The following is a 27,738-nucleotide window of genomic DNA, read 5'->3' on the forward strand; positions in this document are numbered from 1 at the left end:
AGCAAAAGTCAGTCATTACATGAAAGCTACTGTTGAGCAACTCTTTCCAAAATAATGTTTACTACCATGATCAATGACACTGAAAACCGACAGTTAATAGAATAACTTTGAGAGAGAGTGGGCCAGGTGCAGTGGCCATGCTTGTAATCCCAGCACTTCGGGAAGCTGAGGCAGGCAGATTACTTGAGCCCAGGAGTTCAAGACCAGCCTAGGCAACAAGGCAAAACCTCATCTCTACAAATAAATACAAAAATTCGCTAGGTGTTGTGATGTACCTGTAGTCCTAGCTACTTGGAAGGCTGAGGCAGGAGGATCAATTGAGCCTGGGAGATTGAGGTTGCAGTGAGCCATGATCACGCTATTGCACTACAGCCTGGGAGACCGTGCTTCCAAAAAAAAAAAATTGTAAGTGAATGGAACATACAGACTGAAAATATATCTGCATATTGTATTCTTAAAACAGAAAATTTGAGCATTAGGAAATTTATAGCCAATACAAACACACACAAAAAAAGCCACTTAGCAAACAAGATGAATCCCAGACAACTGTAGCACTTTCACACTTGTGAACCTGGTTTGCAGTCTTGTAAGTAGAAAAGCATATGAAAATAATAATTAAAGTATGTTAGAGACAAGTGTCAACAAACCTAGCTATAAATATCCTCAATGAGAACATTAAATTTCTTTTGGGAAATTATTGAGAATGGATTGTACCAGTTGAGAATGGGAAAGATCAAATTAAGAAATGGAGGATACATTTCAGAAAGTAATGCAATCCCAGGAGTCCCTCAATATTATTATGGACTTACTGGCATTCCTGAGACACAATAGGCTGGAAAGGACCTTGGATGGATGAGAATACTGATTCCCTTCAATACCCAGAGCAAGAGTGCCATTCTCTCTCATTACTCACCAACCTTACAGTAACACTTTTCCAGTACCACTGAGAATTGATAGCACTTTAAATGCTCAGAATTTCCCCTCCCAGCAATATAACAGACTACACATTCTGAAATCCAACTAAACACCTAAACATTCTGGAAAAATACAAAAGCCATGATTATAAAAGAATAGCTAAGCTATAAGTAACCAAAAGGGAAATATCAGAGGATAACGGTAAAGTGAAAACACTAATCCAAAAAGGTTACCCTCTCTGTATGACATCCCCCCACCTTGCAAAGAAAATCCAAAGCCAACAAATTAATTTAAAGCAATTCTGTTTCCCTTAGAAACAAACTTAAATCTTCTACAAAGATATGCACCCTCAAAGCAGACCTTACAGAATTCATACAGATAAAGTCCCAACAAATATAATTTCATAATTTTTAAAAAATTTGAATTACATGAAAAAGCAAGACATCATGAGAAAGAACCAGCAGAATACACTGCACAGACCTGCCAAAACTTCCTATGTTGGAATACTAAAATCAAAATATAAATTAAGTGTGGTATTAAAAGATTACAGAGGGACTTGAATACATAAACAAAGAGCATGAAACTATGAAAAATGAAGCCAATTTGAAAAAGAACCAAATAGAACTTCCTGAAAAAAATGATTTAAATGAAAAAAAATGTATTGGACAAGTAAACAAGCTAATAAGACACAGGCAAAAAGAGTTAACAGAGAACTAGAAGCCAAAGTTGAAGAAACTACCAGACTGGAACAGAGACCAAAAAAGAGAGAAAAACACATTTAAAAAGATTGAGAATCATAAAGGATACAAATAAAGGACTAACATTTATAATAGGACCTCTAGAAAGACAGAACTGTGAAGATGAGGGAGAAATGATACATGAAGAAATAGTGCCTAAGAATTCTTCAGAATAGATGAAATACACAAATTCATAGAGTCAGGAAACAAAACAAATAAGCAGGATTCAACACACATACACACACACACACACACACACACACACACACACACACACACACTCCAAGACACACACTACAGTGAAATTTCAGAAATCCAAAGGCAACGAGAAAACCTCAGAGCCAGACAAAGCAGTGTGGTGGATAAAGAGAAGGAAAGATGAAAAAGGAAGGATGAAGTAGGAAGAAAGAATAGAAAATGGAAGGAGGATTATAGAAAAGAATGGAAAAAGACAAAGGAGAGAAAAAAAATACTTGAACAAACAGGAAAGCCAGACTCTCCTTAGGGGTAAATGCGGCTAACAACCTGAGGATGCTTTTGAGGTACAGCTAGCTGAACCTGAAATCCTGACATTAAGCTGAAAGGCTAATGTGTTTCCAGACTGGTAGTGCCTCTGACTCCTGATAGCAAAATAAAATCCTCCCTAAGATAGGTCTCAGGATTTCAAAATACTAAGTTCAATCTATTATAACCACATAAATAATATTCCCAAACACCTAGAAAAACTAGCCACCACAAAGGAAAATCAGTAGAACAAGAGATCAAGGTGCCCAAGAACTGCAAATAATATAATTATCAGATATTAATGTAAAACTACTATCTCTGAAATGCTTAAAAAAGTAAGTGTAATAAAAATCATAAAGGAACGTATAATGAAATATTATTTGACTTTAAAAGGAAGGAAATTCTGGTGCATGCTACAACATGATAAGCCTCGACTTTGCTAAATGAAGTAAGCCACTCACAAAAAGACAAATACTGTATGATTTCACTTATGTGAGGTACCTAGAGTAGTCAAAATTATAGAGGCAGAAAGCAGAATGGCAACAGGAGCTGGAGGAGAGGAGATTTGTTTAATGGGTCTAGCATTTCAATGCTGCCAAATGAAGAGTTCTGGAGATTGGCTGCCTGACAAGGTGAATGTACTTAACACAACTGATGGGTGTACTTAAAAAGATTTTAAAATGGTGAATTTTATCCTATGTGTATTTTATCACAGTTAATTTTTTTTAATCACAAAGGATAAGATGGCATAAAAGTGACCAGGCAGATGTACAAAATAATAAATGAAACTTCTGAAAATAAAAAATGAAATCATTTTACTTTACAAAATTTTTTTAACTCAATATATAAGATAAACATATTAGACACAGCTAAAGATAGTATTATTTTAGAAAGCAGAGTTGAATAAGTTGCCCATATTACAGCATGAACGGAGGGAAAATATAAAAGAGAAGTCATAAAAAAATAATGCACTGGTTTAAATTAGTCTAGTTAGGGTTTCAAATGGAGGAGAGACAATTTTCAAAAAAGTAATGGCTGAGATTTTTCTATAATTGATGAAAGACTTGAATTCACTGATGTAGGAACCACAATATATATCAAGAAGGTTGAATAATAAGAAATATACACCAAGACATATTAAGATAAAACTATGGACTTCTAAAGATAAGATTGTTTACAGCAGTATCTCCTGTAATCACACAAAATTCAAAACAATCCAAAGGGATGAAAAATTGTAACATTCACATAATTTGGAATACTGTTGGCATTGAAAACAATCACACTGAATAAATCTCATAAACATAACATTAAGTGAAAATTAGTATGAAATTAATTATATGAGGTTTAAAAATATTTAAAGTTATGTAACAATTTAGAAGGAGTTAACCTACTGGAGGAAGGCAGGGGGTGTGATCAAGGAATGAAACACAAGCAAAATAACCATCCGTATTTCCTATGTTGTCTGTGCTTTTTTTTTTTTTTTTTTTGAAAGACATTTTCACTGTTTTTTTTTCTTTATTTATTTTTATTTTTTCCCTTTTTCCCCTCCCCCTTCCCTGGGTTTTGAATACTCTCGGCAGTTATTTTCTTTTCCTATAACATTTAACTTTCTCCTGGCTTCCATTGTTCCTGATGAGAAGTTAGATGTCAGTCTTATCACTGTTACTTAATGTTGTTTTTTTATTTTTATTTTTTTGAGACAGAGTCTCACTCTGTCGCCGAGGCTGGAGTGCAGTGGCACAATCTCCGCTCACTGCAACCTCCACCTTCTGGGTTCAAGTGATTCTCCTGCCTCAGCCTCCTGAGTAGCTGGGATTACAGGCACGCACCACCACACCCAGCTAATTTTTGTATTTTTAGCAGAAATGGGGTTTCACCATGTTGGTCAGGCTGTTCTCAAACTCCTGACCTCGTGATCTGTCCGCCTTGGCCTCCCAAAATGCTGGGATTACAGGCATGAGTTACTGTGCCTGACCTTGATGTTTTTCTGTCTTTTTTCTGGTTGCTTTTAGGATTTTCTCTTCTGTCTTTCTGTACTTCTTTCACTGTTATGCATCAAGAAGTGGGTTTCTTTTCATTTATTCTGCTTTGAGTTTCTTTAATCTGTCAATTGGTATCCTTCACAGGTTCTAAGAAATTCTGTCATTATCTTCCTGAATGTTGCCTTTTCCCCATCTTTCTTTCCTCTTTTTCTCTCTGGAACTCTAAGTATAATCAATCCTCATTATTTGTGGATTGCATATTTGCAGATACACCTACTTGCTAAAATCTTTTTATAACCCCCAAATTAATCTTATTTTCATGGCCATTCATGCACATGCTCAGAATGGCAAAAAATTTGAGTCACCTGATGTACATGTTCCTAGCTGAGGTCAAACAAGATGATGTTCTACCTTCTTGCTTCAGCTCTCATACTGTAAACACATGTCCTTTTTGCTATCTGTTTAGGGCTCTGGTTTTGTTTTTTGCATTTTTGTGCTTTTTCTTGGTCATTTCTCTGTTTACAGTGGCCCCGAAGCACAGTGCTGAAGCGCTGTCTAGTGTTTCTTGGTGCAAGAAGGCTGTGAAAATCCGTGTGTTAAATAAGCTTCATTCAGGCATGAGTTATGGTGCTATTGGCCATGGATGCGTTAAGGGAGGTGCCTTTAAACACAAACACACATAAAACAAAGTTATATATTGATTAATTAATGAAAAATTGTGAACAGATGCTCACAGGAACTTTTTATTTCTCCTAGGAACAATGGTTCGGTATTCACTAATCCAGTATTCACAGTGGCTTTACAGAACATAACTCTTGCCAATAATGAGAAGTGACTATATGAGAACATCTTCTATCTTCTCTATATCTCACCTTTTCTTTTTTATTTTCTATTATTTTATCTCTCTGTGCAGCATGATAGATAATTTATTTTGACCTAATTTCCAGGTCATTATTTGCCCTTTAGCTGCACCATGTGACTACTGAAGTATTGAGTTTTAAACTTCAGTTATTTGTTTTGCTATTTCTATAAGTTGTATTTGGTTTCTTTTTAAGCTTTAATTGTCCCTTTTTGGGTTTCCTATTCTCTGTAGATTTGATCAAGCTTATTTTTTATTTCTTTAAAAATGGTAAGCATACTTTACAGTTATTTTACAGTCTGTATCTGGTAATTCCAACATCTGAACTTTTTGAGGATCTGGTTTTGTTGCTGATGTAGCTACTGCTTCTTGCTCTTGGGGTCTAGTTTTCTTGTGTGATTGGTCATCTTTTGTTGAGACAGGATGTTGCTCTGTTGCCCAGGCTGAGTACAGTGACATGATTAAGGCTCACTGCAGCCTCAGCTTCCTGGGCTCAAGTGATCTTCCTGCCTCAGCCTCTTAAGTAGCCAGCACTACAGATGCACGCCACCATGCCCATGCTTGGTCATCTTTGACCATGTGTTCCTCACTGCATTTAAAAATTATTTGCAAGAATAATTTGAGATCAAGGATAAATGATAAACACATATCTTTCTCCAAAGATATATGTTTGTTTCTGTCAGGTACTTGGGAGTACCAACAATATGGCATTGCCTTAAACCTAGTTCAAGGCTTGAGGTTCTGCGAACAACCCAGGGAATCAGACTTCAGTTGTAATTCCATGTGAGGACTGTCCCAAATCTGGTTCATCCTTTTCCTGAGGGTGTAGCACTTGGGAGTCCTAGCCTATTGAGGGGAGGATCTCCTATTTCTGGGTGCTCCAGGCTTTGACTTCTATCTTGATACCACTTGCTCTGTGAATTATTCAAAGTGAAAATCCAAAAACTGACAAATGTCAAGAACCCTGAGAGAAAAAGTTTCTTTTGCTCTATTCACCTCGCTGGTAAATATTTTCCCTTCAACTCTGGCGTAGTAATTCCCTACTATCTTGTCAGCGCTTTTATGCTTTTAAGATGTTGACTTTTATATATTATCTAGCTTCTTTAGTTGTTTTCAGTAGGAGGGTTGTCCAAATAACCTAGCCCTCAATTACCAGAAAAAGAAAACCAGCTTTTTTTTTCTTTTTTGAGACAGAATCTTACTCTGTAACCCAGGCTGGAGAGCAGCAGCACAATTATAGCTCACTTCAGCCTTGAATTCCTGAGCTCAAGCAATCCTCTTGCCTCAGCCTCTAAAGTAGCTAGACCTACAGGTGTGTGCCATGATGCCTAGGTTTTTTTTTTTTTTTTTTTTTTTTTTTTTTTTTTTTTGTGGAGACAGGGTCTCGAATTTTTGCTCAGGCTGTTTTCAGACTTCTGGCTTCAAGTGATTCTCCCACTTCAGCCTTCCAAAGTGCTGGGATTACAGGCGTGAGCCACTGGGTCCAACTGAAAAGGTTGCATTTAATTCAGCCTCTTCTTTTATTTATTTATTTATTTTTGAGATGAAGTCTCGCTCTTGTCCCCCAGGCTGGAGTGCGATGGCATGACCTCGGCTCACTGCAACCTCTGCCTCCTGGGTTCAAGCAATTCTCCTGCCTCAGCCTCCCGAGTAGCTGGGATTACAGGCACCTGCCACCATGCCTGGCTAATTTTCGTATTTTTAATAGAGACAGGGTTTCACCATGTTGGCCAGGCTGGTCTCGAACTCCTGACCTCAGGTGATCCGCCCGCCTGGGCCTCCCAAAGTGCTGGGATTACAGGCATGAGCCACTGCACCCGGCCCTAATTCAGCCTCTTCTATCTCTTCTGCTTAAGGTGAAGGCCGTTCCTACTTTTTCTTCCTGGCTTATTTATTTATTTTTATTTTCTAGAGACAAGGTCTCACTCTGTCATCCAGGCTAGTACAGTGGCATGATCATGGCTCATTGCAGCTTCAAATTCTAGAGTTCACGTAATCCTCCCACCCCAGGTCTGGAGTAGCTGGGACTGCAGGTGTGCACCACCACTCCTGGTTAATTTTTTAAATTTTTTATAGGGATGGGGGTCTCACTTTGCTGCCCAGGCCAGTCTTGAACTCCTACCTTCAACCGATCCTCCCTCTTTGGCCCACCCGAAAAGTGCTGGGATTACAAGCGTGAGCCACCATGCCCTCTTCCTGGCTTAATTCCTCATCTTCTGTGTGTGATCACTCAAATGGGAGAAGACATATCTCCAGAAGAATAAGCAGTAGGTATAAGACACACACTTCCTCAGGGCAAAAAGTTAGTTCCACATGGCTGGGAAGGCCTCAGGAAACCTGCAATCACGGTGGAAGGTGAAAGGGGAGCAAGGCACCTTCTTTACAGGGTGGCACGATGGAGAAGTGAGTCTGTTTGTGCTTGTTTTTATTCTTTTTAACCTTACATATAAGTTATAATCATAACTCTTTACTATTTACTTCTAACAAACTCTATAAATGATATACGATTTTATTCCCGTTTTGTATATGAGGAATTGAGGCACAGAAAGATTAAGCAACTTGCCCAAAGTTCCAGGCTAGCAAATAGTAGCTCTAAGACCAGAATCTAGGCCACCTATCTCTATAATAAATGCTCCTGAGTACTGGGTTACTCTCCCTCTCTTTTGTATGTATGTAATATCCCATTTCATAATAAAAAGAAGTCAGCCATGGTGGCTCATGCCTGTAGTTCCAAGTTCTCAGGAGGCAAAGGCAGAAGGAATGCTTGAGCTCAGGTGTTTGAGTCCAGTCTGGGCAACACAGAGAGACCCTATCTTCAAAAAATATATAAAAGAATATACAAAGAAATGAAAAGGAGAAAAATGCTTGGCACTAATAGCCTAAGGACTAATGCCATTAAAACTATTTTGCAAGAAGATTAAATATAGGTACGTAGCTATATATGTGTCATTGTAATGAAAAATAACATCAAAAAGTTAATAATCATTTGCCTGTGTTACTTTTACTCTCTTCCCATTTTTCTTCATTTTTCCCAATTGTCTGCGTGAATATGTATTAGTTTTAAACTCAAGGGAAGAAAATAATACTATTTTAAAATACTCTTGCCCACAGCTTTTTTATTTAATTGCATATCCTAAATCACATGGTAAACTGCATAGTCTAATTATATCTTGCCTGGGAGATAAAAGACAATTTTGAGTATTACTGTGATCCAAAAAGGGCCTTCACTGTGTATCCAAGGGCAAATAGTGTTTCAAATTTCAACAAAAAATGTTAAAGGCTAGTAAAGAGTTGCTTTGAGCTGGTCTTAACATTGGCTTTGACCATTTTTCTTTTCTTTTCTTTCCTTTTTTTTTTTTTTTTTTTTTGAGACAGAGTTTCACTCTTGTTGCCCAGGCTAGACTGCAATGGTGCAATTTTGGCTCACTTCAACCTCCGCCTCCCAGGTTCAAGAGATTCTCCTGCCTCAGGCTCCCAAGTAGCTGAGATTACAGGCATGTACCACCATGCCCGGCTAATTTTTTGTATTTTTAGTAGAGACGGGGTTTCACCATGTTGGCCAGGCTGGTCTCAAACTCCTGACCTCAGGTGATCCGCCTGCCTCAGCCTCCCAAAGTGCTGGGATTACAGGCGTGAGTCACTGCACCTGGCCTGCCTTGACCATTTTTTACGTGGCTTTAGGGCAATCTCATCCTATCTAGGGCAGACAGGTATGCTGGGCTCCTCTGTCTATAGCCACCCCATTAAATAAGGAGAGATAGAGAGGGACTGTTATGCAACAATCAATAAATAGACTTCACAGTGCAGAGATTAGTTGCCTGACTAGCAAGTTTAGACAAACAGTCCTTAAATGGGAGTGTGAGGCTCCTGCTGACATTCAGGAAAGCATCTGAGGCTGTGAAGGGGTGCATGGTAACTTCAAATTGTGTGGTGCTAAACCCACAGAGTCACAGAAGATCTGCAACAGTTTTGCTTTCCGGAGGAGGGAGATATTGCTTTCCAGAGGAACGGAGATTTTTTTTTTTTTTTTGAATGTAGAAAAAAACTCTTTAGAAACAGGTAAAGGTAGAGTTTGGTAGCATTATTCAATCAAGGAAACACTAACAAGGCTGGGCGCAGTGGTTCATGCCTCTAATCCCAGTACTTTGGGAGGCTGACACAGGAGGATCACTTGAGTTCAGGAGTTCGAGACCAGCCTGGGCAACAAAGTGAGACCCCATCTCTATTTTTTTAATTAAATTAATTTTTTTTTAATTAGCCAGGTACAGTGGCATGCGCCTGTAGTCCCAGCTACTTGGAAGGCTGAGGCAGGGGGATTGCTTAAGCCCAGGAGTTCGAGGCTGCAGTGAGCTATGACTGCAGCACTGCACTCCAGGCTAGGCAATAGAATGAGACTCCATCTCTAAAAAAGGAAAGAAGAAAGAAAAAAGAAAACCCTAAACTAACAGGGCAATCTGTAGAGGTACCCTGGCATCTAAAGTACTAGCACTGAGCCTCCAGATTAAGCAAGGGCAGGAACAGCAGGCTCTGCTCGGAGCAGCCCAAGTTTAGTATCATTTTTCTTAAAAGCTTAATATACCAAAAACACCCCATATTGACTCTGTAAAGTAATTACCCCCAAATTACCCACTATCAATTTCTAGGAAAACAACCAGAAAAGCACTGTGGAACACTCACATTTCAATGACCTCTCTCATCACCTGCTCCCCTTCTTTCATTTACTAGTTTGTGAACTGGAGGAAATCACTAACTTTCCCTAAGCTTCAGTTCCCAAAGGGATATAATTATACTTGCCTCACAGTGCTGTTGTGAAAATAAAATGACACAGTGGCTGTAATGCCCACCACAGTGTCCTGCAGAGGCTCTGGAAGTGTGTTCCAATGTAGTCCCAACTATTCAGCCACTGAGTCACACCACACACACACACACACACATGCTCACACACACATACATACACACACACACACCCCTTGATGTTGCCTAGGCAAACAGCCTTCTAAAGTCACTCCTGTCTGGCTCAGGACCTCCAAAATCAAGATTAAGAATCCAAACATATTAAAGTGAGAATTGGGAGTTATTTTCACTTCAGATTTCATTTAAAAATAACAAATTACAAAACAGTAGCTAGAAAGGGAACCTGCTAATGCATATTCATGAAGACTGCTAACCAGAAATAAAGACAAAAGCTGTCTTTTCTTGTAACATTAAAGTAAAAACAAATAAGATACGGAGAAGGCAGCAGGAGAGCCAGAACGATACATCCATTTCAGGGATGAGGGAATCTGATATAACTTATGACAAGGGCTTGGTAACACACAACCCCTGGGAATTCTAATGAACACAACCCCTGCAGACTTCCAATGCAGTTCCATCTTGAACATCCAAGGGCAGTCATTTGGCTCATGGTGAATAGATCTAACTCTTGGCTTCTTAGCCAAAGAAGATTGAGAAATTTGAATAAAAATTAAGAACAAGAGCTTTTAAAATGTTTCTTTTCAATGAAGTACAGTCTCATACTTCATTAACTTCAGTTTATGCTGAAGACAATTATACATCTTCCTTGAGGCAAGAACCTGGGGAAATATAAGAAATAAAAACTGGAATTTCTTCATGGTTTTATGTTGGGGGTGTGTGCTTGGTTTTTTTCTTCTGACTTTCAAAGGAGTCCGAGATGCGTAACTGAACTTCCTACTCTGAAAAATGACCATCATGATAACATACCATTAAGAGTCAGGGCTTTGAAGTGGTGCATTTGGTTTAAGAACAGGTTGATGACAACATGAGGTATTTGATTTTCTGTTCCTAAGTTAGTTCACTAAGGATAATAGCCTCCAGCTCTTATAAGTGGGAGCTAAATGATAAGAACTTATGAAAACAAAGAAGGGAACAACAGACACTGCTGATCCGGGAGGGTGGGAGGATGAAGCAGAAAAGATAACTACTGGGTACCGGGCTTAATACCTGGGTGATGAAATAATATGTACAACAAACCCCCAAGACACGTGTTTACCTATGTAACAAACCTTCACATGTGCCCCGAAATCTAAAATAAAAGTCAAAAAAACCCAATAATAAAAATTTAAAAAAGAGGAGAGAACCCTTGATCCAGTCAAAGAAAAACAAAAACAAAACCAAAAATAAAAAACAGGTTGGGGGTGAACCGGTAGAAAAAAAATAAAGAATTGTTGAAGGGCACCAGATGGGTTGGGGGAAAGAAAAGCTCTTATTTCCATACGAATTTGAAGGTTGTATTTGAACTTTTAAAAACCTGAAAGTAGCTAAAAAAATCCATCAGTTCTGTTAGAGTCCTCTTGAAAGGAAAGGAGATTTGGCAGAGGAGATTTGAAGGCAGTGATAGGAGTAAAAATAAAAACCCTTTTCATGTTTTTACCTCAGGTGCTTAAACTGCCCTTGGATTACAGCACTTTTCTCACTGTAAAGTATTAATACATATGAATCCTGAGCCTCCTGTTAAAACACATGCTCTGATTCAGCAAGTCTAGGGTAGGACCCGCAACTTTGCTTTTCTAACAAGCTCTGGGTGGTATCCACACTGCTGGTTTATTGACCATGCTTTTAGTAACACGTAAAGAAATTTGAGTTGTAGTGCCTACTGTTGGTTCATCATATTAGGATTTGGAAGTTTGTCCCCTAAGCCCAGTTTTTCTGCTTGACAGATACTAGCTTGCCCTAGTTACCTCATGGGTTATCGTGAAGCTGAAATTAAACAACATGCCAAGTGCTTTATGAAGTGTGAAGAACAAAGAATAGCAGTATGATCACCATCATGAAAAAGAAGATCATAAAAGACAAATGACTTTCTGAAGGACCCAACGTAAGAGGCAGAACTAGACGCAAAATCCGTATCATCTGATCCTAAGCAAGTGCTTTGTACTCTAATGTGTTGCAACTTAAGGCGTTATGAGGAATAGATCACATTTATTTCCATCTTACATTTGTCTCCCTGTCTTAATGCATATATTACATTGAAAATGTACACATTGGGATGATTCAAACCCTTGTATTTCCTTAGAGGGGTAGAGATCACTGCTGCTGTACTGCCCTCTGATGCACTCTAGGAGGCGATCATAACACTCAATACACCTACAGTCTAACACCACCACCGTTAACCAGGTAAGTGTAACGGAGACCGGTGTAAACACCCAACCACATGAGAGAATTTCAGAGATGTGACACAAAAATGTGGGCTAGAATAATCAAGGAAGCCTTTGTGGAAGAAAAGCAAGCGTTTTGAGGTATGCTCAAATGAGAAAGGTTTAGGTAGCTTAGAAGAAAGGCAAGGCTGACGCTGAGCAAAATCACAGTGGGATCTCCAATGAATTAGTCGTCCTGCACACAGTGTCAAGGACTATATTTAATACCCAGAAATAATCCTACATGTTAGAACACGGAGGCCAACTCAACTGATGCAGTAGATTAGTTCAATAATTAGAAAGGAGGGAGTCCTGGAATACCAGGGTAAGGACTGTATACTTTATTCTTCATGGGATGGAGGGCCATTTGAAGAATTTTTAGCTTGGCAGAAACAGGAATGAAATTGGGTATTTGAATGGAATGTATTGGAGAGAATATGGAAGGCATGAGAATAAGTAAGTACATCTTTACAATTTATGTTTACAGCAGTGGAACCATTTAATCAAGTGAGATCTTAAAACATCTGTCTGTCTGTCTATGGAGAGAGAGGGAGGGAGGGAGGGAGAGAGGGAGAGAGAGAGAATATGAATATGAATACGAGTATGTAAGCAGAGCTGTTTTAGGTCAGGGTGTGATGGGGCCCCTAGGCTGAGCTGTCAGGAGTGGAACCCTCAGTTCCACTTGGTTTCTTTTGAAAGAAGGTCCCTGTAATGTGATAAGTATATAAGGATGCAGGAACTAGAAATGCAAAGGAAAACTATACAGACATGTTTTATGAAGGAAGAATAGATCATCTGATGGCTCCAATAGCTCCAGAGCCAGGCATTTTGGCTTCTAGTCCAGTGCCCTTCATCTACATCGTTCTAACTCTGCCGATTACTATTTGACAAGACATGCCAAGGAGAAAATGCAAAGCCCAATACACTTATTAGTAATTTAGAAACTTCTTAGGCACTTCCTTTTATCTTCCAACATTGAGGTCTTAAAAGAGCATTTAGTCTAAAAATCTAGTCCCATATCCATTCTTTAATCTTATCTCTAAGCAATTAATTGATTGGAAATAATTTATTCTTCAAAGTTGCAGACTTCCTGTTGTTGTTCCAAAGCCTTTCATAGTGATCTAATACTTGTATTTTAACAATGTCATCACAAGATCTGAGTCACAAAAGAGATTATACTGGGCACAAATAAGTGGCCCAGGATAGGAGGTGTTAATTTATTTTCACATAGAATATAGAATGGCCTACAGTAAGATTGAAAACTATGATAATAATAATCAGCATATTTATAAACATAACATAAAGACCTACCTATTCAATGAAAGAAGACCTGTTGTTACACGTTCAGAGAAGCACACAAGGTGTGTTTGCACACAAAGATACTATGAGAAAGTTATAGAGAAAATGAATGTGGATATAGTAATTATTTTCTTTCATTTGCAAAACAAAACATACGTGTTTGAATTTCTAGGAGGCATCATTTCTGAAATCACAGAGTTCAGAGTTCTTAAATACTCTAGGAAGCATCTCAGTAACTCAGGACTGAATGTTCTCTTCTTTTTTTTGAAGATTTTCAGAAGTGTATATTTTACAAGCCTCTTCCAGTGTTTTATTGTCAAAAGCAGAGGAGTTCCCTTGATATAAATCTAACTATCTTCCTTCTTTAATGTATGTCCATTTCCTCTTGTGCTATCCTCTGAACATGGGCAAAAAATGTCCAATATCCTCCTCACGAAAGGCTTCCACTTATTTGATGATAGAAGGTAAGTTATGCCTCAATTTTCTCATCCTAAACAATTGCAGTTCCTTTAACTTTTACTCAGAGAAGTTGCTCCTCATTTCTTTAATCACTATAGTTTCCCTTTGGAATTCTGTCCAATTTCTCCACATACCTTATTAATGGGGGCTAAAAGTATGGAATTATTTAAAATTGCAAGTGATGCATCTTTTATTAACCTCCATATTCTACCAAAGCAAATGTTGTAATAAAAATGGCATTAAAGGGCACTCTGTATTGTCCAATTGGTCAGAACTGGTGCACTATTTATGGATTACTTACAGGTAATTACTGGTAATTATAATAATAGCTATGATGCAATGAACGTTTCCTAGGTTCCAGGCACCGAATACTTTGCTGTCAAATCCTGGCAACAACTCAAAAAGGTAGGTATTTTTATCCTAATTTTTAAAATTAATTAATTTATTTTTTATTATTATACTTTAAGTTCTAGGGTACATGTGCACAACGTGCAGGTTACATATGTATACATGTGCCATGTTGATGTGCTGCACCCATTAACTCGTCATTTACATTAGGTATATCTCCTAATGCTATCCCTCCCCCTCCCCCCACCCCACAACAGGCCCTGGTGTGTGATGTTCCCCTTCCTGTGTCCAAGTGTTCTCATTGTTCAATTCCCACCTATGAGTGAGAACATGCGGTGTTTGGTTTTCTGTCCTTGTGATAGTTTGCTGAGAATGATGGTTTCCAGCTTCATCCATGTCCCTGCAAAGGACATGAACTCATCCTTTTTTATGGCTGCATAGTATTCTATGGTGTATATGTGCCACATTTCTTAATCCAGTCTATCATTGGTGGACATTTGGGTTGGTTCCAAGTCTTTGCTATTGTGAATAGTGCTGCAATAAACATATGTGTGCATGTGTCTTTATAGAAGCATGATTTATAATCCTTTGGGTATATACCCAGTAATGGGATGGCTGGGTCAAATGGTATTTCTAGTTCTAGATCCTTGAGGAATCGCCACACTGTCTTCCACAATGGTTGAACTAGTTTACAGTCCCACCAACAGTGTAAAAGTGTTCCTATTTCTCCACATCCTCTCCAGCACCTGTTGTTTCCTGACTTTTTAATGATCACCATTCTAACTGGTGTGAGATAGTATCTCATTGTGGTTTTGATTTGCATTTCTCTGATGGCCAGTGATGATGAGCATTTTTTCATTGTGTCTGTTGGCTGCAAAAATGTCTCCTTTTGAGAAGTGTCTGTTCGTATCCTTTGCCCACTTTCTGATGAGGTTGTTTGATTTTTTCTTGTAAATTTGTTTAAGTTCTTTGTAGATTCTGGATATTAGCCCTTTGTCAGATGGGTAGATTGAAAAAATTTTGTCCCATTCTGCAGGTTGCCTGTTCACTCTGATGGTAGTTTCTTTTGCTGTGCAGAAGCTCTTTAGTTTGATTAGATCCCATTTGTCAATTTGGGCTTTTGTCACCATTGCTTTTGGTGTTTTAGACATGAAGTCCTTGCCCATGCCTATGTCCTGAATGATATTGCCTAGGTTTTCTTCCAGGGTTTTTATGGTTTTAGGTCTAACATGTAAGTCTTTAATCCGTCTTGAATTAATTTTTGTATAAGATGTAAGGAAGGGATTCAGTTTCAGCTTTCTACGTATGGCTAGCCAGTTTTCCCAGCACCATTTATTAAATAGGGAATCTTTTCCCCATTTCTTGTTTTTGTCAGGTTTGTCAAAGATCAGATGGTTGTAGATATGTGGCATTATTTCTGAGGGCTCTGTTCTGTTCCATTGGTCTATATCTCTGTTTTGGTACCAGTACCATGCTGTTTTGGTTACTGTAGCCTTGTAGTATAGTTTGAAGGTAGCGTGATGCCTCCAGCTTTGTTCTTTTGACTTACGTTTTTCTTGGCAATGTGGGCTCTTTTCTGGTCCCATATGAACTTTAAAGTAGTTTTTTCCAATTCTGTGAAGAAAGTCATTGGTAGCTTGATGGGGATGGCATTGAATCTATAAATTACCTTGGGCAGTATGGCCATTTTCACGATACTGATTCTTCCTATCCATGAGCATGGAATGTTCTTCCATTTGTTTGTGTCCTCTTTTATTTCGTTGAGCAGTGGTTTGTAGTTCTCCTTGAAGAGGTCCTTCAGATCCCTTGTAAGTTGGATTCCTAGGTATTTTATCTTCTTTGAAGCAATTGTGAATGGGAATTCACTCATGATTTGGCTCTCTGTTTGTCTGTTATTGGTGTATAGGAATGCTTGTGATTTTTGCACATTGATTTTGTATCCTGAGACTTTGCTAAAGTTGCTTATCAGCTTAAAGAGATTTTGGGCTCAGACGATGGGGTTTTCTAAATATACAATCATGTCATCTGCAAACAGGGAAAATTTGACTTCCTCTTTTCCTAATTGAACACCCTTTATTTCTTTCTCCTGCCTGATTGCCCTGCTCAGAACTTCCAACACTATGCTGAATAGGAGTGGTGAGAGAGGGCATCCCTGTCTTGTGCCAGTTTTCAAAGGGAATGCTTCCAGTTTTTGCCCATTCAGTATGATATTGGTTGTGGGTTTGTCATAAATAGCTCTTATTATTTTGAGATATGTCCCATCAATACCTAATTTATTGAGAGTTTTTAGCATGAAGGGCTGTTGAATTTTGTCAAAGGCCTTTTCTGCATCTATTGAGATAGTCATGCAGTTTTTGTCTTTGGTTCTGTTTATATGCTGGATTACATTTATTGATTTGTGTATGTTGAATGAGTCTTGCAACCCAGAGATGAAGCCCACTTGATCATGGTGAGTCAGCTTTTTGATGTGCTGCTGGATTCGGTCTGCCAATATTTTATTGAGGATTTTTGCATCGATATTCATCAGGGATATTGGTCTAAAATTCTCTTTTTTGTTATGTCTCTGCCAGGCTTTGGTATTAGGATGATGCTGGCCTCATAAAATGAGTTAGGGAGGATTCCCTTTTTCTATTGATTGGAATAGTTTCAGAAGGAATGGTACCAGTTCATCCTTGTACCTCTGGTAGAATTCGGCTATGAATCCATCTGGTCCTGGACTTTTTTTTGGTTGGTAGGCTATTCATTATTGCCTCAATTTCAGAGCCTGTTATTGGTCTATTCAGGGATTCAACTTCTTCCTGGTTTAGTCTTGGGAGGGTATATGTGTTGAGGAATTTATTCATTTCTTCTAGATTTTCTAGTTTATTTGCGTAGAGGTGTTTATAGTATTTTCTGATGGTAGTTTGTATTTCTGTGGAATCGGTGGTGATAACCCCTGTATCATTTTTTATTGTGTCTATTGGATTCTTCTCTCTTTTCTTCTTTATTAGTCTTGCTAGCGGTCTATCAATTTTGTTGATCTCTTCAGAAAACCAGCTCCTGGATTCACTGATTTTTTGAAGGGTTTTTCGTGTCTCTATCTCCTTCAGTTCTGCTCTGATCTTAGTTATTTCTTGCCTTCTGCTAGCTTTTGAATGTGTTTGCTCTTGCTTTTCTAGTTCTTTTAATTGTGATGTTAGGGTGTCAATTTTATATCTTTCCTGCTTTCTCTTGTGGGCATTTAGTGCTATAAATTTCCCTCCACACACTGCTTTAAATGTGTCCCAGAGATTCTGGTATGTTGTGTCTTTGTTCTCATTGGTTTCAAAGAACATCTTTATTTCTGCCTTCATTTCATTATGTACCCAGTAGTCATTCAGGAGCAGGTTGTTTAGTTTCCATGTAGTTGAGCAGTTTTGAGTGAGCTTCTTAATCCTGAGTTCTAGTTTGATTGCACTGTGGTCTGAGAGTTTGTTATAATTTCTGTTCTTTTTCCTTTGCTGAGGAGTGCTTTACTTCCAACTATGTAGTCAATTTTGGAATAAGTGCAAGGTGGTGCTAAGAAGAATGTATATTCAGTTGATTTGGGGTACAGAGTTCTGTAGATGTCTATTAGGTCTGCTTGGTGCAGAGCTGAGTTCAATTCCTGGGTATCCTTGTTGACTTTCTGTCTCGTTGATCTGTCTAAGGCTGACAGTGGGGTGTTAAAGTCTCCTATTATTATCGTGTGGGAGTCTAAGTCTCTTTGTAGGTCACTAAGGACTTGCTTTATGAATCTGGGTGCTCCTGTATTGGGTGCATATATATTTAGGATAGTTAGCTCTTCTTGTTGAACTGATTCCTTTACCATTATGTAATGGCCTTCTTGGTCTCTTTTGATCTTTGCTGGTTTAAAGTCTGTTTTATCAGAGACCAGGATTGCAACCCCTGCTTTTTTTTATGTTTTCCATTTGCTTGGTAGATCTTCCTCCATCCCTTTATTTTGAGCCTATGTGTGTCTCTGCATGTCAGATGGGTCTCCTGAATACAGCACACTGATGGGTCTCCTGAATATAGCACACTGATGGGTCTTGATTCTTTATCCAATTTGCCAGTCTGTGTCTTTTAATTGGAGTATTTAGTCCATTTACATTTAAGGTTAATATTGTTATGTGTGAATTTGATCCTGTCATTATGATGTTAGCTGGTTATTTTGCTCATTAGTTGATGCAGTTTCTTCCTAGCCTCGATGGTCTTTACAATTTGTCATGTTTTTGCAGTGGCTAGTACCAGTTGTTCATTTCCATGTTTAGTGCTTCCTTCAGGAGCTCTTGTAAGGCAGGCCTGGTGGTGACAAAATTTCTCAGCATTTCCTTGTCTGTAAAGGATTTTATTTTTCCTTCACTTATGAAGCTTAGTTTGGCTGGATATGAAATTCTGGGTTGAAAATTCTTTTAAGAATGTTGCATATTGGCCCCCACTCTCTTCTGGCTTGTAGAGTTTCTGCCGAGAGATCCGCTGTTAGTCTGATGGGCTTCCCTTTGTGGGTAACCCGACCTTTCTCTCTGGCTGCCCTTAACGTTTTTTCTTCCATTTCAACTTTGATGAATCTGACAATTATGTGTCTTGGAGTTGCTCTTCTCGAGGAGTATCTTTGTGGTGTTCTCTGTATTTCCTGAATTTGAATGTTGGCCTGCCTTGCTATGTTGGGGAAGTTCTCCTGGATAATATCCTGCAGAGTGTTTTCCAACTTGGTTCCATTCTCCTCGTCAGTTTCAGGTATATCAATCAGACGTAGATTTGGTCTTTTCACATAATCCCATATTTCTTGGAGGCTTTGTTCATTTCTTTTTACTTTTTTCTTTAAACTTCTCTTCTCACTTCATTTCATTCATTTGATCTTCCATCACTGATACCCTTTCTTCCAGTTGATCAAATCGGCTACTGATGCTTGTTCACACGTCACGTAGTTCTCATGCCATGGTTTTCAGCTCCATCAGGTCATTTAAGGATTTCTCTACACTGGTTATTCTAGTTAGCCATTCGTCTGATCTTTTTTCAAGGTTTTTAGCTTCTTTGAGACGGGTTTGACCATCCTCCTTTAGCTGAGAGAAGTTTGATCATCTAAAGCCCTCTTCTCTCAACTCGTCAAAGTCATTCTCTGTCCAGCTTTGTTCAGTTGCTAACAAGGAGCTGTGTTCCTTTGGAGAAGACGTGCTCTGATTTGTAGAATTTTCAGCTTTTCTGCTCTGGTTTCTCCCTGTCTTTGTGGTTTTATCTACCTTTGGTCTTTGATGATGGTGACGTACAGATGGGGTTTTGGTGTGGATGTCATTTCTGTTTGTTAGTTTTCCTTCTAACAGTCAGGACCCTCGGCTGCAGGTCTATTGGAGTTTGCTGGAGGTCTACTCCAGACCCTGTTTGCCTGGGTATCACCAGCAGAGGCTGCAGAACAGCGAATATTGCAGAACAGCAAATGTTGCTGCTTGATCATTCCTCTGGAAGCTTCGTCTCAGAGGGGTACTCAGCCGTGTGGGGTGTCAGTCTGCCCCTACTGCGGGGTGCCTCCCAGTTAGGCTACTTGGGGGTCAGGGACCCACTTGAGGAGGCAGTGTGTCCATTCTCAGATCGCATACTCTGTGCTGGGGGAACCATTACTCTCTTCAAAGCTGTCAGACAGGGACATTTAAGTCTGCAGAAGTTTCTGCTGCCTTTTGTTCAGCTATGCCCTGCCCGCAGAGGTGGAGTCTACAGAGGCAGGCAGGCCTCCTTGAGCTGAGGTGGACTCTACCCAGTTCGAGCTTCCCGGCAGCTCTGTTTATCTACTCAAGCCTCAGTAATGGTGGGTGCTCCTCCCCCAGCCTCGCTGCCACCTTGCAGATAGATCTCAGACTGCTGTGCTAGCAACAAGTAAGGCTCTGTAGGCGTGGGACCCTCTGAGCCAGGTGCCAGATATAATCTCTATTTATATATAATATAAACAGTGTGCCGTTTGCTAAGACCATAGGAAAAGCGCAGTATTAGGGTGGGAGTGACCCGATTTTCCAGGTGCCGTCTGTCACAGCTTCCCTTGGCTAGGAAAGGGAATTTCCTGACCCCTTGTGCTTCCCGGGTGAGGCAATGCCTCACCTTGCTTCGGCTCTCACTCGGTGGGCTGCACCCACTGTCCTGCACCCCTGTCCAACAAGCCCCAGTGAGATGAACCCAGTACCTGAGTTGGAAATGCAGAAATCAACCGTCTTCTGTGTCGCTCACGCTGGGAGCTGTAGACTGGAGCTGTTCCTATTCAGCCATCTTGGAACCCTCCCCACTTTAATTTTTTATAGTAAGTGCGTGGGCTAGATTGTCGCAGATCTTGATTGTGATTCCAGAGCCAGTACCTTATCACAGTACTATGAAGATAGGTAATCCCATCCTCGTACACACACGTGCTACATTGCATGGCCCACGTATGGTGATTGCTGCAGTTCAGGTTTCTCTGGAAACAGGCTCTGAGATGAAGACCTGCAGGCAGGAATTTTACTGGTGAGGGCTCCTGAGCACAACCTCAAGGGGAGTGCACAAAACAGGACAAGGGAGTCAGAGAAGTTGGGCCATGGTGCTGTCACAACAAAAGCCTCAGCCAACCTTTCAGGTCCTACACATTGTCCTGAACTGAGTCAAGAGCCTTTGTGTTCCCAAGTCGACCACTCATTGAATGCACATGGGCCTGGGGAAAACAGTATAATCTTGGGTGAGGCAGCTCTGATTAGCTGAAGGCAGTAGACAATCCCCAAAAGGAAGGACGCAAGTGAGCCATCAGCTGTTAACACTCCAAGAAGCTGGAGAAAGAGTGCTTGAGTCAGGAAAGGGCAGGGGATCTGAATGGCACATCACAGCTCTGCCATAGGGACTGTGTCTTCTGATCCCCAACTCAGGATGTGGCCCTGTGAACCTGTTTATGGATTCTGAGTTACAGATTATATCATTTTAAGGCCAAATAAGTCAAAGAAATCAGACTGAGGGGAGAAAAGAACTTCAAATACTGCTTTGGTTTATGTGTAGGGCAAGAGGAATATTTCTCTCTCCTCTTAGTCTCTCTCTTTGCCTCTTTCTGTCTTTGTCTCTGCCTCTGTCTTTCTCATTTACATTCTCTGTGATACACACATACTAATATGATGACACTAAATAAAACATGAAACCCCTGATAGCAAGGAGGGGAAACAGAAAAGGAGAGACAATAATTTGAAATACTGGTAACAGATAGTTGTTATCCAAGTGGATATTGGGATTTTTGAATAGTTCTATCAATAATGTACATGTCCTCTAAATGAAGGACATTTATGTTATGCTGGGTGAATAGAACCCTGTTAGTAGTTCTGCATCCTCAATCTTTTTTTTTATCCTCAATCTTTCTCATAGGTCGTATATATTAAAAGATATAATTGCCTCAGGATGGTTCTTGCCTAAAACAGACGGCACAGATACTTATACTATTGATTGTGAAGAGGAAGTTGTTTCATTTTTCCATTTTAAAATAAGAACAATAAACATGTTTTTAAAGTTTAAGATCAAAATTATTTATTATTTATTGTTATCTACTTATCCATTATGCAGACGCTTTTAAAAAGCTAGAAAGTCAACAACTGGCAAGAATGGTTTTATTAGAGCATGAATTTGAAATAGATCCCCAAGGGAAAATGAATTCAGCTTATATTATGAGAAAATATGAAGAGTCATTAATCTATATTATGCTGTCTTGCTATTCTATTAACTAAGGCAAAAACAAATTCTCTAGTCACCATTCTCATTTTCATGAGTATCAAGGTATTAGTGCAGTAGCTAGGGTTCAAAAGTTAATAATAAACCTGAATCAAGAATAATTTCAAAAGCACCCAGACAACAAAAGGCAGTGGAGAGTGAAAATTCAAATGTAGCAGGACGTTATCTGATTAGAAATCTGTTGTCATTGTCCTCCACCAAAATGGCCCACAAATTGCTGATGTAAAGTCTACGATCTCTATGATGGGATTGAATTTGTACCCAAAGTTAGTAGCTCAGCATTTCCTTTCCTCTTTCTTTTTAAAACCCCACATTATAAAAGGGCATACAGCAACACATTTTACTGTTAAATATGATCTGAGCCTGTTGGAATACTGCCCATGCAAAAGTGTCACCCCGGCAACTCACCCATGCCTTCCACTTCCCAATAGGAGTTTTCCCATACAACCCTCCTCTTGTAGAATGCTGTTCTCTAACCACAGGGTACAAGGAAGGCAGTCTCCCGTGCTATTCCAAACTCTGAATACTTCTAAGTGGCAACTCCAAAACTAACATAAATTGCATGCATTGCTTTGCTTGGACAATGACACTCACTTTGGAATCCAAGCAGAAAGCAGCCACCTAATATGGTTGCATTCTGTCCTTCACCCATGGTAAGATAGTTCAGAAGAAGACCACCACCAAGTCAGATAACAGTGGTGAAAGCTGACCTCCCCTTTCGCAGCCATCATACCATCTTGTGTTCACAGTCTGCAATAGTTTCCATATCTATTCATCCCTGCTCATACTGTTGTTCTGCCCAATGCAGCCAAGCGATGCACAGGGCAAACATTTAGCAAATGCCAATGTCTCCCCACAGCACTCACCCCTTATCCACAACATGCTATTTCCACTACCAGTTCCACAAACCAAGGGTCTCACGTTTTGGAGACATCATATTAGTGTGTGTCTATCATGCAGCGAATATGAGTGAGACAGAAAAAGATTCATAAAGACAGAGAGAGAAAATAGAAAGAGGCAAAAAGATTGAAACAGGGAGAAATATTCTTTGTATTCTGTGCATAAATGAGTAGAAACTTCTTTTGTTACTGGCAGCTTTCGGGATGAGTGAATCATGTTTTATACACGCACTCTGATAATTCACAGCCCACTGGTTTCACAGCAAAGACTGACCATTCTGTGGACTTCAGAGAACAACTCATTGTCTTCAAGACCACCTACAACTCGCATGTATGTGCCATCATTCTAAATTACACTAACGCAGCGTTTCCATAAATTCATCCTCTACACATAAAACTCACAGTAGATTGCAATGTAATTGACCAAATCAGAAATACCTTGTGCTTTCTGGATGACTGTAATTAACCACAATTTATTGTATATTTCAAAATAGCTAGAAGAAAGATTTCTAATGTTCCCAACACAAAGAAATCATAAATGTTTGAGGTGATGGATATACTCAATTAATCTGATTTAATCATTACACAGTGTATGCATGTATCAAATATCACCTGTAAATATGACTAATTTGTATATGAAATATGTATAAGCATTATGTATGAATTTAAAAATGAACAAAAAAGGTAATATCCTGTGCCTAAAAGTGTTGGTTTTAAAGTCACTGATGTCTTTTTTAACTAGAATTTATACACAGGTGGTTTGATTCGTTCTAATCTTTCATTTCACTGGTAAAACCAGTCTAGAGAAATAAAGGCTGCCAAAAACAAAATCCATGTTAAAAATTAAAAACTATAAAATTTAAAAATAATAAAGCCTTAATCAGAGCCTCAAGTATTAAAAGAGAATCTGATTGTTGCATCTAGAGTGATTAACCAAAGCAAGTGTCATTGGTGTGAACTGATTTACTTAATTCGATTCCCTATTTTAAGACATATAGATAACTTTACAGCTCAATCAAGATTTAGAATGAGAGAAAAAAAAAGATGAGGTGGAAAAGGCAGAGTGAGATTCAGGAGACCAGGACTTTGGTTCCAGCTGTTAGTGTTAAGTACGTTACTTAATTTTGCCTCAAATTATTTTTCTTGTTTATGAAAAAGTGACAGATTCATGGACCTTTAAAGTTCCTGGAAAGATGGTAGTGAACTACAGAGAGTAAAAATCGAGCATTTTGTAGCTTTCCAATGGGTATTAAGGAAAAAAATCAGTAAGCTAATTAAGATCACAGTAATCAAATAAAATTCACTCAAAATAGTACTATTGTAAGTATTATTTGAATTTGAAATTTTTACCCCAGACATTCCCTCAAAGAAGGCTGTGAGAATGAATTTCAGCAGTCTAACTTGGGTGGACTTGCTCTCAAACAGTGCAGGCTCTGTTATAACAGGCCTCAACCATGTCCTGGGTGGATGCTGAGAAGACCCAAAGGGAGGGGCCCTAACACCACCCCACTGAAGAATGCAAGAAAGACCCTCTCAGTCTCCCATAAGCAATGCTGAAACACTGGGCAGAGCAATGAAAGTGAGAATTTGACAAGAAATCATGACTGATACTGAAAAAGAACATTTTAGAAAGCAAAGCTCCTTTCTTAAATAATTGCTGTAGCTATTGTGAATTAAAATGGAGAGTAGCACTGGCTTGTTACTGTCCTTAACTTTAGCGTTCACACTGTTTGTTAAAGACTGCTTTGAATTTCCTTTTATCAAACTGGAAAGGTCACCATATTTGTCTCTAGGAAAAAAATCCTAATTTATTATGCCAAGAAAATAAGAAGAAAAACTACAGATACAAATGAAACAGCAGATAATGTCAGAATAAAATGAAAATAGAGAATGTGGTCAGTTGTGCTTTCAGTAAATAAATGAATAATATTGAAGGCTTAAATACAAAATCAAATACATAATTAAAAAAATATTTTTAACCATTGCCTATAACTCCCAAGTGAACGTTTCTAGTTCTGAATCTTCCCCTTACCTCCACACTTACACTTCCAGCTGTCTGATGGATATTTCTATCTAGATGTCCCTTATATACTTCAAAGTCCTTCCCTTCCCAAGAATAAATCTGCTTCTCTCCTAAATTCCCCTTCTGGCATCATCATGTTCTCAGTCACCCACGTCAGAAATCCAAGAATCCCAAGTCCTGACATTTTCCTACTTCCCATGCCCAATCAACCACCAAATCCAGCTCTTTCAAATTCCCCTTTCTTTCTCTATTCAATGCTGCTTCTAGCCAAATTCTAGTTCTCCTAGCTCTCCCCCATATAATTACGAAATGCATCTTTCCTTCCTTCAATATTGCTCTAGTTCATTCTCTATACTTCCTCCAGTGTAATACACATAAAATGCCAATGACTTCCAGCTGATAACACCTCAGTGCTTCAGTGCTTCCTGCTCACCTTCCTTTCACACATATGCCATAACTTCTTACTTTCTCACATGGATTTCACACCCCTATCTCACTGCTCCTACCTTCAATGCCCTTGTCCACCCCACCCTGCTCTTTACGTAACTCCTATTCCACTTTCAGGAGCCATTTTAGGGGACACCTCCTCTAGGAAGCCTGCTTTTACACACAGCCTTCTGGCCCCAGACTGCATTAGCTGCCTTTTCCATTCCTTAATGCACCCTCAATATACTTTTATCATATAGAAGTTGGTCATATCTATTTATGTGCCTGTCTCTTGCATTTGGCAGATATTCCTTGAAGGCAAGGACTTATCACCTTTGCTTCTTGAGAGCCTAGCAATGTTTACTGAACTGAACTGAAAATAAATGAAACTATGGGGAAAAAATATATTGGTGGGTATGAGAGTATTTCTGAGGATTATAAATGTTTAGGAAAAGTAGAAATTGTTTTTCTTACTTATGCAAATAATACCGCATGGTTTACAAAGTGTTTTCATAAAAGTTATATCATTTGATCCTTAAAACAACCCAAGAAGGTAGGGTAAGGCAGATATTGAGGCTGATAGAGACACTAAATACATAAGAAATTTCTCCGAAAAGAGAAACATTATTGATTTTTAAAAGGGGTGTGTGTGTTTGTGTGTGTTTGTGTGTGTGTGTGTGTGTGTGTGTGTTCAGATAGATCTTCATAAGATTAGAGCTCCAACTTCAAATAAAGTTCCTGTTCGGTCAAAATAGCCAATTGGTTTCCTCCATACTTACTAAAAAGTTTTCCCAAAAAAGAGAAACTATCAATTGTTTATAAAAAATGTTCAATAACCTGTTTCCCTCTTTTCACTACGTTCCAAGTAGATTTTGGAAGACAGACCAGTTAATTCAGTCTTGTAAAGACAAAGAGAGAACTAATTCACTCTCACCTTCAGAAGGTCCACTGGGCTAGACACCTCCCAAATGTTTTTCTGATTTCTGAAGCTATCCTTTTCTCAGGAGTGTGCCAACAGCTAAGACCAGCTTTGGTCGAAGGCTTCAGCAAACAGGGGATAAAGAATGCTGAGAGAGAATGTCACAAAGATTTCTGAAAAAGAAAAAAAGTAACACAGGACAATGTAAATTGTTTTGGGTTAATTCTATTAAGCTGAGATTTCATCCTACTATAGTACTAAAAATTGACAAGGGGGACTTACTATATATCAAATTCCATGATTAATTTTAACCAAGCATTATTGTACTTAATGACATCAATGTCTAAGAAATTTTAAGCAACTTAATGGGAACAGGTAATGAAAATAGGTAACATAATTCCAATTACATTGCAGTGTAGGACAGAAGCCTGAATTACCCCTAAATAGCAGGAAACAACTGTGCACACAAATCAAAAAGTAAAAAAAGGCACTTGATCTTATTCTACTCTGATGCTTCATGGGAATACACCGTGCTTTATAATCACATCAACAACAGGCTGTGGCGGGGAAGAATCTAATACAGACTGAAAAGAACAAACAATGAAGAACTAAGTATTTGATCAAGGTTGACAATGTCAGAGAGGAACTCAGCAATGCAATTATATTTTAGAGATGGCTTTGAAGGCGGTAAGAAAATATGGCATCTGGAATAAAGGGGTTGCTGAACACACCATTATAAGAAAGAAAAAGCATAAGGTTAAGGTGGAACAGAATAAAACCTTAATTAAACAGAAGCCAACTAACAGGCGTGCTTGAATATTATGTTTATTACATATCTCACTTTTATGAGAAAGGGTCAAACCACAAAAGGAATGCTTCAAAAAGCTTCTTTTAAACCAGAACTTAGGGTCAGTCTGTAGTAAGAAGAGCAGAAACCACGAGTTCTAGACCTGCCTCGACCACTAACAGTATGACCTTGGGCTTGCTAAGTGCTTCTCAACCCTGCCTGTGCATTAGCACCACTGGGTAAGCTTTCAAAAAGTATCGATGGCTGGGCTACATCCAGACCAAATAAATCCTTGACCAATTAAATCAGAATCTCAGGTGGAATGGCACCCAAGTGTCAATATTTTGCAAAAGAAAGTCAGGGAAGATATTCTTTGATGACCCCTCTAGCTCTAACATTCTGTCTTTTCTACACTTTTGGCACCTGACAACTCATTTGTTTTAAAATAGATAAAATTTAAATTGATAGTATCCAAAACTTTAAAACCCTATAAATAGTTCCCATTTTCAGGAGGCGGGAACTCAGAGTCAAGAGGTACAGTGACTTACACAAGGTCCAAGCAAAGCAGCAGTGTGAGAATGGGGTCAGGTCTTCTAGGGAGGAGAAAGCCAAATGGATCATGAGCTGGGGCCAGACACAACTCTGTTTCAGGCTGGGCTGGGTATGATCCGAAGACATGAGCCACACTGATGACTAGGAAGTGATAAG

At 39.0% G+C, this 27,738-nt stretch overlaps 1 protein-coding gene across 30 annotated transcripts in view; it reads right to left on the minus strand.

Moving 5' to 3' along the window:
- NRCAM (neuronal cell adhesion molecule) overlaps window positions 1-27,738 on the minus strand; it is a 314,317-nt gene that overhangs the window by 233,520 nt on the left and 53,059 nt on the right. For 28 of the 30 annotated variants that reach the window (XM_054494285.2, XM_063667720.1, XM_054494267.2 and 25 more), the window contains exon 2: window positions 26,259-26,416. The exons of 1 other annotated variant lie outside the window; for it this stretch is intronic. The gene's annotated coding sequence lies outside the window, so the exon portion shown is untranslated. Of the gene's footprint in view, window positions 1-20,426; window positions 20,720-26,258; window positions 26,417-27,738 lie in introns of all 30 variants that reach the window. One more of the 30 variants, XM_054494257.2, reaches the window with a different exon arrangement.

The sequence above is a fragment of the Pongo pygmaeus genome, chromosome 6 (assembly GCF_028885625.2).
Source record: "Pongo pygmaeus isolate AG05252 chromosome 6, NHGRI_mPonPyg2-v2.0_pri, whole genome shotgun sequence".
NCBI lineage: Eukaryota > Metazoa > Chordata > Mammalia > Primates > Hominidae > Pongo > Pongo pygmaeus.